The sequence below is a fragment of the Lolium rigidum genome, chromosome 4 (genome assembly GCF_022539505.1).
Source record: "Lolium rigidum isolate FL_2022 chromosome 4, APGP_CSIRO_Lrig_0.1, whole genome shotgun sequence".
Classification (NCBI taxonomy): domain Eukaryota; kingdom Viridiplantae; phylum Streptophyta; class Magnoliopsida; order Poales; family Poaceae; genus Lolium; species Lolium rigidum.
The window spans coordinates 164,779,949-164,791,809 of record NC_061511.1 but is presented as its reverse complement, the minus strand read 5'-3'; the positions used below and the strand labels follow the sequence as shown (position 1 = coordinate 164,791,809).

General features: G+C 48.6%; 1 long non-coding RNA gene across 3 annotated transcripts; it reads right to left on the bottom strand.

Annotated features, from left to right (window-relative positions):
• Positions 1 to 1,167: 1,167 nt before the first annotated feature.
• Positions 1,168 to 3,707, bottom strand: LOC124708818. 3 transcript variants are annotated; one of them, XR_007005346.1, is made up of 5 exons: positions 3,478 to 3,707; positions 2,908 to 3,394; positions 2,142 to 2,229; positions 1,566 to 1,972; positions 1,168 to 1,351 (listed from the first exon to the last, which is right to left on the bottom strand). It is a non-coding gene; the product is annotated as an uncharacterized LOC124708818 (long non-coding RNA). The 3 variants fall into 3 exon arrangements; XR_007005347.1 differs by having other exon boundaries at positions 2,142 to 3,410; XR_007005345.1 differs by having other exon boundaries at positions 2,142 to 3,394.
• Between the last annotated feature and the right edge of the window lie 8,154 nt (positions 3,708 to 11,861).

The following is an 11,861-nucleotide window of genomic DNA, read 5'->3' as shown; positions in this document are numbered from 1 at the left end:
AAACTTGGGTGTCCGTATCTGCAAACAGATGTACCAGCCGAGAACAACATTAGAAGGTGTCCATACTGAATACAAACATTGACAGGTGAAGGGGTTATAGACTTACAGTGTAAGGGAAAATTAATCTACAACAAGTTCTAGCTGGAGAAAGGGGGGAGAAAAATGCCAGGACGACTGTACATAGCATATGTAGGGAGAGTAAGATGCGAAACTGCAACTTAATTGCGTTTTGTAGAAACGACTGCATAAGTAGCCTCCACCCGTCCCCACTCCATTAGCGACTTTTAGAAACGGCTGCGGATGAACTTCAATCCTCTTGTGACACCTCAGCTATCGCTTAATTGTATTGGCGAAGAGTTGCTAATGCCAGACGTTTCGACTGCACTTTTGCATCTACTGGTAAAGCCCGGCCTGCCGAACGAGACCGTCCAAGCTCACCTTAGACTCCTGCCGAATCGTTCGTCAAATTAGAACCTGGAAACCTTGTGTCAGCCCATTTAACATATATTGAGCCCAACTAACTACCAGGCGCCCAAGTCGATCTCAGGAGAAGCAGCCCAACTACGTTGCTGAGCAAACTGAAGCGGCCAACGAGAGTACAAGACGGAGTAAATCTGCGGGACGAGGAAGGATCTAGTCCGTCCGTAAGCGCCATCCAATGGCTGACGAGCTCAAATCGTTGTGATTGCTCCTAGCTAGTTTCATTTTACTGTTACTTAACTAGAGCATGATGGCGCGCGTTGCCGCACCCATCCCTAATAACGTAATAACAATTTTATGTTCATTTGAAGTAGTGAACCTAACGGTGGTAGGTAGAACAGGGCGTGCCTTAGGGCAGCAGTAGAACAAGGGCATACTTCCTGGGTAGTATTTTAAAATAGTTGTGATTGCTTGTAAATTGTCTCATGTTTAGTTTTGCATATTTTGTTCAAATAATGGTCTGCGAAGCACTACCTAAATTAAGTTTCTCAATCCTTAGGTCATTTTTTTTTTCATTATCCACTAAAAAAATATTGTTAACATCATATTAAAATCAGTTACTCGATCCTTAGGTACAAATACAACATATTTTAAATATTAATCTATGAAAGAGTGCTCTTAGAGTCATACAAAATTCAGTTTTCGTGCAAATTACAAACTATCCAAGTTTCTCAAAAAGTCCCACAATCAAGAATACCTTGAAGCAGCTAAAATTAAATAATCCATTAGCCTTTGTCGGATCTGTACAAACAGTACATATGCCATTTGATAAATTGAAATAAGAGTGTGTGTGTAAATGTGCGCGTGCAAACAACAACATGTGTAGCATTGTATCTGACGTCAAACCTGACTGCCACCTCTGTTGCATAACCTGTTTTATTAAGGCATGAACTTGGTCAGTAAAACTGGATTAGTAAGCAAATCAATACCTACCGATGTCAGTGTTACAGGAAGAATAAGCTGGGCAGTAAAATATATGCAAATCAATACTGGCGAAAAGTAAAGGATCTCTGTTTGTTCACTGTTTTTATAATAGCAAGGGAGTTGCAAAAATACAAATGTGGAGGCATTGCAGAGGAGCTCACCAGCATTGGTTCATTTCTCAGCCACCAAAACGATTGGAGGAGACATGGTCGTAGTTGCCGAGCATCATGGTGAGGCGAAGGTCGATGCCCACAGGAAGTGAGGCACTGGTGGTCGACCAAGTCGTCAAACAGCCGCAGACGTGTTGGGGTCCCGTAGCATGTCTATCAATTTGCGGTCACCCTTGAAGATCCACGGAAAGTAGAAGAAATCGCTGCCTTGCATCTTGCCGACGGGATCAGAGGCAGCGGCGCTGTGCCCAAGGGGAGTGGAGAGGCAGCAAAAGAAGGCAAGCCGCAATATATATGGAGAAACGAAGGTAAGCAAAGCGTAAAGCACCTCCAGTACCAGCGGCAGTTACAGGAGGGAGAAGGCTCAGATCCATCGTCATTATTTCATCGTGTCCAGCCTAAGAAAGCATTAAAGATATAAGTTCCTTATAGAGCGTGGAAAATGTAGTAATATCGATGAAAATGTATGATTTGTCAGTAAATAAAAATCAGGCAAGCCAATCTTACACACAACTTGTTGCTAAAGGTGATATTCAAGGTCATGAAGAGATGCAGAATAAAAATTACCCGGTGACATTGTGATTTTAGGGGCATTTCCACGTTGCTTGCAATAAGCCAGTTTCCACATTCTCATATGCTTCTGTTTCTGAATTCACTGCATTCCACAATTAGAGCATACACACAACCATGAGATGACCATTCTACTATGATAAGATCATTCTTCAAAAACAAATGGAATAAAAAAACGATACTCCAAATACTAAAGCATAGAGAGCACGTCAGTGATTATTTGAAGACACTGCAATACCATCAATTTCATTATTGCCAATGGCGGGAATGGCAGAATCAGATGGAGCTGTAGCATTCACCAGGTATAAAAAATACCAATTGTTCACTAACGTTTTGTTCTTTTGTTTTCATCCGCTCCCTCAGATTACTTGCGGAGCTTCTCTTGTCATTTCTAAGCTGAATGTTGGCACTCAGGAAATGGTCAACACTCTTCGGTTCAAAATAAATCGAGAATGTCTAGAATAGCGAATTAATCAAGTGACAACACAGTGGCAAAATAAATTTGTAGAAAGAAACATTTCTAACTATCACCGTACACACAATACAAGAATATATGAAAATTCTACGGCCTATAGATGTTTCCTATGAATTCAAGTTATATGGTACAAATTGCACTTATTTTGGAAAGTATGACAAGGAATTTTTAGAGTGTAGGATGGACATCTCAAATAAAAACATAAGAGATACACATGAACTGGTAAAAGCATTGTACCAAGTGTAAATAAACTCTAGAAACAGCATGCAATGAAAAAGATTAATCCACCTTGCTAGGCTGTGCCGAGGACTTGCAAAGAATGTGTTTGTTTGTTTCCCACAGCTTCTTCAGCATGCCATTCTTCCTGGAAAACAACGAAGCATATTTTCCTAGAAAACAAAGAGGCATATCATAAAGTTTTACTTTTAGGTAGTAGTATTAGTACCCCTAACAGAAATATGATGCAAATTCCCTTCTTAACCTTCGTGCGAAACATCCCAGGTTTCACTGACTTTAGACAGGTTACTGCAAACATAGAATCAGGAGCTCACACATACTACCTCTGGTCACATTTAATTGACGCGAGACAACACTACTTGCATGCTAGAATTAGCACCACTCTGCGTCAATTTAATCCGAACGGAGGGAGTACAAACTAAACCAGGCACCTCAATGCTTTATTTTCTCCACGATACTTCATACTTGTTTCAGTCCCCTTCCCTTGAAACCCATGATAGAAACGCCACTGGGTTGGCAGAGCCAAGTGCCCACCCCGCTGAAAAATAAGAGAACTATAGAGATCGTCAAGGGCTCAGGGCTTAAAATAAAGGAAGAAGAAAAGACAGGGTTAGGATTTACCTAGTCTTAGTATAAACTCGCTCTTACAACGTCCAAGATCTACCATTCTTCCGGGTCAATACCACGCCTTGACAATCGATTTCCCCTTGCCATCGCTCGTCCGCCGTCATCGTCGCTCGCCCGCTGCTACCCGCTTCAACAGCCAGCCGCCGTCTCTCCATCGCTTGCGGAGACTGGGGCACCGCCTCCACTCTCAGAAGAGGGAGAGGCGCCAGATAGAAGTCTAAATCGGTGATGGCGGCGACAGCCGCGGCGGCGCGGGAGGACAACGAAGGGACGAAGAAGATAGAACGAGGACGGCGGTCCATATGCTCGGACCCCCTTTCACCGCTCCTCACCATGGCCCGTTTGAGCGTTTTAGGCCCAACAAACCAGGAGCGGCCTAACTCAATTCAGGGAGTAGCAGCCCTGTAATGAAAACGGGCCTTTTAAACGGCCTTTTAAACGCGATCGATCAAGGAAAGCTTCCGTAACGCAACTTCGGGAATTACTGGCTCGTCTACACCCTTAGATGACCCGATCGGACGGTTGAGGTTCTCAAATCGCTGTGGAGGCTTCTAGGTAGGCAAGTTATACTGTTAACTAATATAGAGCTTAATAAAGCTGTTAATAACTATGTTATGTACTAAACTTCCTCCTCGTCACCATACGATACGTAGACGATGCCGATGTCTGATGCATCTCCATTGTCGTCGGTTATGTCCTCTCCAGAGCCTGATGCCTCGGCATCGTTGGCGCACTGGCCGATAGTGCCTGATGCTTCTACTTTGAAAGCGATCCTACGCCTGGCTAGCGCGATCATCCACAACTCAGCAAGCTCGTCAACGGGAAATTGCGGACCACGCGCTGCGCGGACGGCCTTCTTACCTTTCTTCTTGGCGCACAGCCATGCACGCAGCCAATCCTCGCGGAGAGTCTCGAAGGTGTTCTCCCACCACTTGGTGCACAACTTCTTCCCCCGCACCGCGCCGACTCGATGAACTACTCCAGCATTTGCGATACCTTCGTCTTCCTACGAGTCTCTTTGAACAAACCGTTTGCGATATTTTGTCGTGCTTGTATTTGGCAGTCGCAACATTGCCGCCCATCTCCGCACGCTCTTCCATGTCCTTCAAATTCATTTCGCCTTCTTCGTTGTCTTGGTTGTTAGTAAGTTGGAGGGACTGCTCCTCCTCGGCAACGTGAGGTGCTTCCTCCGCCACTTGAGGGGCATGCTCCTCCACCGGAGGGGCCCTCTCTGCCCGCGGAGGGGTCTGGCTCTAAATGCAACGCTGCGGCTGCGGGTACTGTGCGACAAACGAGAGGCGAGCAGTCTTCTTGGTGTGAACCATGACAAAGTGAACTGCGCGTGTACCGTAATGGTGGGGTGTGCCAAACATTGCGGCGGCGGGGTTTCTGTAGCCCGGCCGAGGAAGCCGACATGTCGGCTACGCGTGACACGCCGGAGGAAAGCGTAGAGGCCAGGTGTTGACCGAAAGTTAGGCACATGACTTTTACATATTGTACTGTTTGAGTGGCGCAGAGGAAAAGACACGAGCAAGATTAAAAACTTATCTCAAAATGTTCACACACGATAATGTTAGTCATAGTTGTGTGCGATGAAGGCCATATACTCTGATCCATATTTTTAAACGGCTAGTTTGTGAACTTTTCCTGAAGGGCCGGAAATGACTTTCGTGTGATTTATGCTTTCGTATGGGTTTGTTTGGTTGTTTGTGGCGTCAGCATTATTCCTCACCACACATGGAAACGGCTTTCTGTGTGCCACATTGGGTCCATAATAGGCCCGATCTGTACTAGTGTGTTGGGCAGGAAATCTAGGAGGATAGAAAATGAGAACCAGCTTGATAACAATCCCGAGACTTAGGGCATCCACAATGTATAGATCGCCAAATCTGACAAAACATAGAATTTGGCATCGAAACAATATATGGCAACACCTCCACAATGTAGCCTAGTTCCAAATGTCTATACAGTGGGCCCTGATACTGACACAAATAATGTAACAGAATTATTTTTCTTTACATCCATCCTCTCTCCCACCTTAACCATCTTCTCTTTCTTCCTTAGATATGTATATTTTAACCCATCAAGAATTTGGCAACAAACTTGGCATCGGAGCAACTACTTGCTCCGGTTCCCACTTTTGCTTCTTTTGGAACTACCTTCACAATGTAGGGAACTAGTTCCAAAACCCAAAAAGCAAATATAGAACCACATTTGGCTATACATTGTGGGTGCCCTTCCTACATAGATCATACTATATGTACAACTTCTGTCCTTAAATAAATATCTTATATTTGTTAAAATTTAAATATATAGTCATGTAGACACTATTTAGTATATAGATACATCTAAATTTATAGAAGAGAGTATATACTCTTCTGTTGTATTGACTATTGACCAACTAATCCAGTCTTTCCAGTTTAGGTACTAACTAGCACCAGGAGACACACTTCATATTGTACTAAAGTTTAAAAGTTGCCTAGGGTGTTTTCTACAACCTAAGAGCATCTCCAGCCGCGTCCCCCAAACCGTCCCCCAAACCGCGCCGGATCGAGCGTTTGGGAGACGTGTTTCGTTCGTGCCGCGTTTGGGGGACGTCGCTCCCCAGCCGCGTCCCCCAAACGCCGCCCCCAAACATTTAAAATAATTTTTCTAGCATTTTTATTTCAATTTCCACAAACTAATACATAATTTGGAACGTGGTTTACACGAAAACACAGTTTGGAACATGGTTTTCCACAAACTAATACATAGTTTGAACCATGGTGGACACAAATATAAAATATTGCAAAGAAACTAAACCTAACTAGGCCGTGCATCGAAGGTTTCGTGTGTTCGCTGCTAAGAAAGAACACTCGAGGGCACACCCAGTCACCTAAACTGGAAAATCCAGCGGGAGGATGGTGCCCTTGTTGGTTCTACCGATGAGGCGAACGGGCAGAAACCTCCGTGCACGTATTCGCTGCGAAGAAACAACACTCATTCGGTCGTCCTCCTCGTCGGTGCTGTCGTCGTCCCTGTCGACGTGGTAGTCCCGGAGGCGGCGCCTCTCGTCGAAGACCTTGACGCTCATGTCCCTGTTGCCGAAGTAGGAGAACACGAGGATGAAGCCGGCTTGGAGGCTGTGGTGGCGCGCGAACTTCTCCCAGCCGATGTTGAAGTACATCTTGCCGCGCGCGTCGTAGATCGCCTTGACGATCCACCGGCAGTAGCCGCACGAATGCTCCCGCAGATGCATCGTGCGCGGGCGTACGCCGCCGACGTACTCGGCGAAGGAGTCCGGCAGCCTCCGGATGCCGCGCGGGTCGCCCTTGAGGACGTGGACGAACTCGAACAGGACGTCCGGCTCCACGTCCATCTCCGACGATGATGAAGGCGGCGGCGTGGAAGGCGACGGCGAGCGTTCAGCTGCGCCGCGGCCACGACCACGACCACGACCACGGCCGCGGCCGCGAGGTCCGCCTCCGCCTCTACCAGACATAGCGTCGAGTCTTGTTGAGAGATGGTGGCGGCTAGGGTTTGGGAGAGAGGCGCTAGGGTTTGTGTGTGGAGAGGGACGATGAGAGGCGCCCCTTTTATAGGCCGGAGGGAGGCGGAGGAGCGGTGGCGCTCATTAACGCCGGCACGCGGAGCTAGGCGCGACGGGACGCGTCGGCTGCGCCCTCGCGGGAACCGCACCGTCGGCCGCGCGCCAATAACTTCCGTCGCGAGGTAGGCGACGGTTAGGTTTAAATTAATTGTGCCGGCTGACGGGTCGGCCCCGCCACTCCCCGCCTCGCTTTCGTTGTGTCCGGCGTCCCCGGTGCGTCCCCCGTGGGACGGGGACGGGCTCGGGCGCCGGACACCGAATGGGGGCGCGCCGGACGAAAAAGGGCTTTGGGGGACGCGGCTGGAACGCTTTTTTTGTCCGGCGCGCCCCAAATCGCTTTGGGAGACGGTTTGGGGGACGCGACTGGAGATGCTCTAAATGAAAGATAAATGCGCTAAGGTGAAGTTGAGACGTTGGGTTCTTCACTATAAATGTATGCTAGGTGTATGATGAATTGTTGTTGCCTTTATTGAAAATATTGGAACCCTAGGATTTGTGTATTGTATTGCCATAACCCTTTGGAGGTATATATAGAGGTACAAAGGGGAGGTAGATTTGGAGTACAAGATGGTACCAAATCCTAGTCTACTCTATCCTAATTTACATGTATAGTCTAACATCCCCCCCTCGGTCGTAGTGGGAGTGAAGCGGACGCTTTCGACTGGATTTGAAGGCTTGAGCTTCCATCCTCTTCTCCTCCTTGTCATCATCAGCGTCCCCTTCTGGTACCTCCTCTTCCCTCCCGCAGTCACAGCGGGAGTGTCGTGGCCGCAAGTGATGACGCGACGCTATTGACTGGAGTTCTTGAGTTGTCGTAGACGTTTTGTTGATGTCGATGTCGAGGTAGCCGAGCATGATGTAGCCGTGGTCGAGGTATGGTCGATGTCGTAGTCGTCATATGTGGTGTAGCCGTATTCGACGAAGGCGCAAAAAATTGCGCGTTTTTGTTCATAGGGTTTTAGGTTTTGCGCGGCGGCGGCAGCGGGTTTCTGTCATAGCGCGGCGGCGGCATTGATTCTGCGACGGCGGCGGATTTTGTCGTAGTGCGGCGGCGGCAGCGGTTCTACGGTGGCGGCGGGTTTTTTTCATAGTGCGGCGGCGGCATCGGGTCTGCGGCAGCGGCGTTTTTTTGTGCGGCGGTGGCTAAAAGCGGGGGTGGCGGGTTGTAGTGTTTTGGTTGTAGGCGACGACAGTGTTGACGAAGATGTCGATGAAGATCATATTAATGTAGACCTTGGCGATGTAGTTGGCGATGTAGAACTCGACTTAGATGTTGGTGTAGTCGTACGACTTGATATGTAGTTGTTGAGCGTGGTGTAGTTCGCGGTGCAGTGCAGATCGTTGGTGTAGTTCACGTAGCATGATTGTAGACCGTGGTGTTGGTGTAGGTGTATGCCATCCATGTATTGATGTGTAAACTCATTGTTGCAGGGCGGGTGGCGATGCTAGTTGCTGCTCCTGGCTGGTCACGCACGCATGCACGCACGCATAGATGACGTCCGTGTGGCCGACTCCCGCGCGTGCGCTGTGGCTCCTCGAGATGTGCTGATGGTGCCGGTCTGATAGGACGGACGTGCAGGTGCAGCTCGAGGGGAGCACGGAGACGCGCCGCCGCGAGTAGACGTAGATTGGAGCGTGGCTGAACGGCGGCGCTCGTAATTCGTGCGCGTGACCGCTGCAGCGAAGTTTAGGCAGATGTTGATGTAGAGCCTGTAACCTGCCAATGCCTGCAACGCGGCGCTTGGAGTCACCGATGGTCTCACGCCGGAGGCGATCTAAAGCAGATTGAAATAGGAAATCTTGCACTTCTTTGCACCGGATCTTGGGTCGTGGATGTAGGGATTTTATTTGCTAAATCAGATCTAATCTATGGAAATTGGGAATTTGAAATTTGGATCTAATCTAAGCTAAGAACCGATCCGATCTTTGATCGAAACCAGGTGCCGCGCCCCCGAGGAGAGATCTCCCCAGGGGCGGCGCGATGCGGAAGTAGTGAGGAACCTAGGATCGGCGCTGCGATACTAACCGCTCTGATACCATATTAAAATATTGGAACCCTAGAATTTGTGTATTGTATTGCCATGACCCTTTGGGGGTATATATAGAGGTACAAAGGGGAGGTAGACTTGGAGTATAAGATGGTACCAAATCCTAGTCTATCTCTATCCTAATATACACAAATAGTCTAACATCGTTGTAATTAAAAACTGGCCAATTTTTTGTACTCCCTCCGTCCATAAAAGTATCTCTCAAATTTTTCTAAATTTTGATGTATCTGAACCTTGTTTAGTATATAGATATATCTAAATTTTAATAAAGCTGAGATTTCTTTGTATGAATGGAGGAAGTCGAATATATGAACAGCTTGAAGATATGGAAATAGTTTGTGTGGCTGATCCTAATAGCATTTTATGTTGACATCGCCTTGCACCTTGTCCCTGCCACCTTGGGCGCAGGATCTCGAGGCCGAGCTAGTTGTAGCTCCATGCATTCCAGTGAACGGTTCCCAGGATCAGCGATACATTCTCATGCAGCTGGTACCAGTGTGTTACATTATTGTCATCCTTATGTGGTGCTATTCGTCCTTGTCCACTTGCGCCGGCATTGTCCCCGTTTACTTGCCTGAAATGGTGCGCTGTCGTGCTATAGTGCATCGACCTCGCCCAGCCTGCATTGCCATCCTACAAAAGCATCTTCAGCCGCGTCCTAAAAGTGGCTCCCAAAGGAATTTGGAAGGCGTCGGATAAAATTTCGTTTTCAGCCGCGCTTTCCAAAGCCACTTTACGTTTGGCGCGGCCCAATACGATGGCCGGCGGCCTGAGCCCGTCCCCGCTACACAGGGGATGCTCCGAGCACGCCGAACACAACGAAATGCGAGGCGAGAAGACGCGGACCCGATGCGTCAGCGACTCACGAATGGACGCCGCCGCCTACCTAGCGACGGTGCAGTTGCCGGGAAGGGAAACCGTCGTAGTGGCAACCGCATCGATCGACGCACGAACCGCCAGAATGGATCGCGAAATCAGCGGAAAAGCAACCGCCGCTCTCTTCGATATCAGCGCCGCCATTCATCCACGCTCAATAAGACCCCTACGTATGCGCTTTCCGATCTACAACCGGCCGGCGCAATTCATATCTCCTCTCCTCTCTCACAATGAGCGACCTCTCTCAGCTGCCAACAGACACCGACAACGAGGGGAAGCCGCCGAGATGACGCCATTGGTGGGACAAAGTTGCAACGCCTAGCAGCAATGGTTCCCCGCCGCCGGACAGTGAGGAGGAATGGGAGGCCGAGGAGGAGGATGAGGAGGAAGAAGCTGAGGAAGCGGCGGCGGCCCGGGCGAAGGTGGAGGCGGAGGCGAAAGCGACGGCGAAGGCGCAACCGGCGATCACCGTCGACGACGAGGAGGACACAAGTTCCTCCGACGCGTCGAACAACACCGCCTCTTCAGAAGAGGTGACAAGCAGGAAGCGCCACCGTGAGGACAACGAGGCGAGGACATCAAAGTAGAGTTTTTATATGTAATTTATTTATGTTGCACCGTTTGAATATTAGTACAGCGTTACCTAGACCGTACCTACAAATTTCTTATATCTATTAAAATAAAAGGGATTTCTATTTTCATGCCCCTAGCTCCTTAGTTGTGCTCAGTTTTCCCCAGCCCCTTAGTTTTCCTCAGTTTCCCCAAGACCTTGTCTGAAACCCGCAGAAGGAGCTCGGACGGAGGATTCCCGTTTAGTTGACGTTGGTTGGTGCTGGCAAGTGGGGCCGCTGTTGGTGCCCCGCAGTGGACACGTCTTCACTTATCCAGATCATCGTGGGACCCACAACTTGTCCACGTTAGTGCGCCGGACCCACAACTTACCCAGGTGACCGTTGCAAAATGGGAGCCCGAGCCAGCCCCGCGCCCGTGCCCGTGCCATTGCTTCCCCTTTCTTTCCCCGCGCCCCATTGTTCTTCTTCTCCGCCGGCGGCAACCCTTCTCCGGCAGGGCGGGTGATGTCTAGTTTCTCTTCGACCTCCCGTTCTTCATGGTCGCAGTATGGACCCGTGCCTTTGACAAGATGCCCCGACCGCCCACGCCGAGAGCCTGCGAAGCGGTCGATCTGTAAGACGGATGAGAACGGCAACCGTGGACGTGAGTTCCTTGCATGCGAGAGCTTGCCATATAGAGAGGGGGATAAGGTTAGATCTCGCTCCAATTTCTCTGTTTTCTCTCGATTTTCTTGCTATTCCCTCGAATTTGGGATCGATTTAGGTTTCCCGTTGTTGTTTTCAGATCCTGAAGAAATGCAGGCATTTCGAGTGCATCGATGTGTACGTTCAGAGGCTTCAATTGCAGGAATCAATTGGCGCTATTGGGGAGCGCAATTTGGGAGGGGGGACTTGTTGTAGAGAATGCGGCGGAGAGAGGAGCCGTTCCGATTATGCCTAATACTCCCAATGCAGGACTGGTGGAAGTGAAGGGAGAACTGAAGAAAATGAACAAGCAGTTAAGGCAGCTAATCGAGTTGAAGAAGCAAGCTAATCTGATGGCTGGTTGTTTTTTTTTTGTATAATTGCAATCGGATTCTTATCATTGCTCACCAGGCGCTAGAAGTTGTTACAAGGGATACCTTGTTACAAATTCATTATTCAGTTACATGTACTTGTAGTTGTTTTCATAGTAAGTGTGTGCATTCACCGAAATTACCAACTATATTGGACTGCTCCCAATAATTGTTAGAGGGGTGACAAATAATCTAGGGCTCCCAATAATCTATTCACCGAAATCCGCAAATATGTATG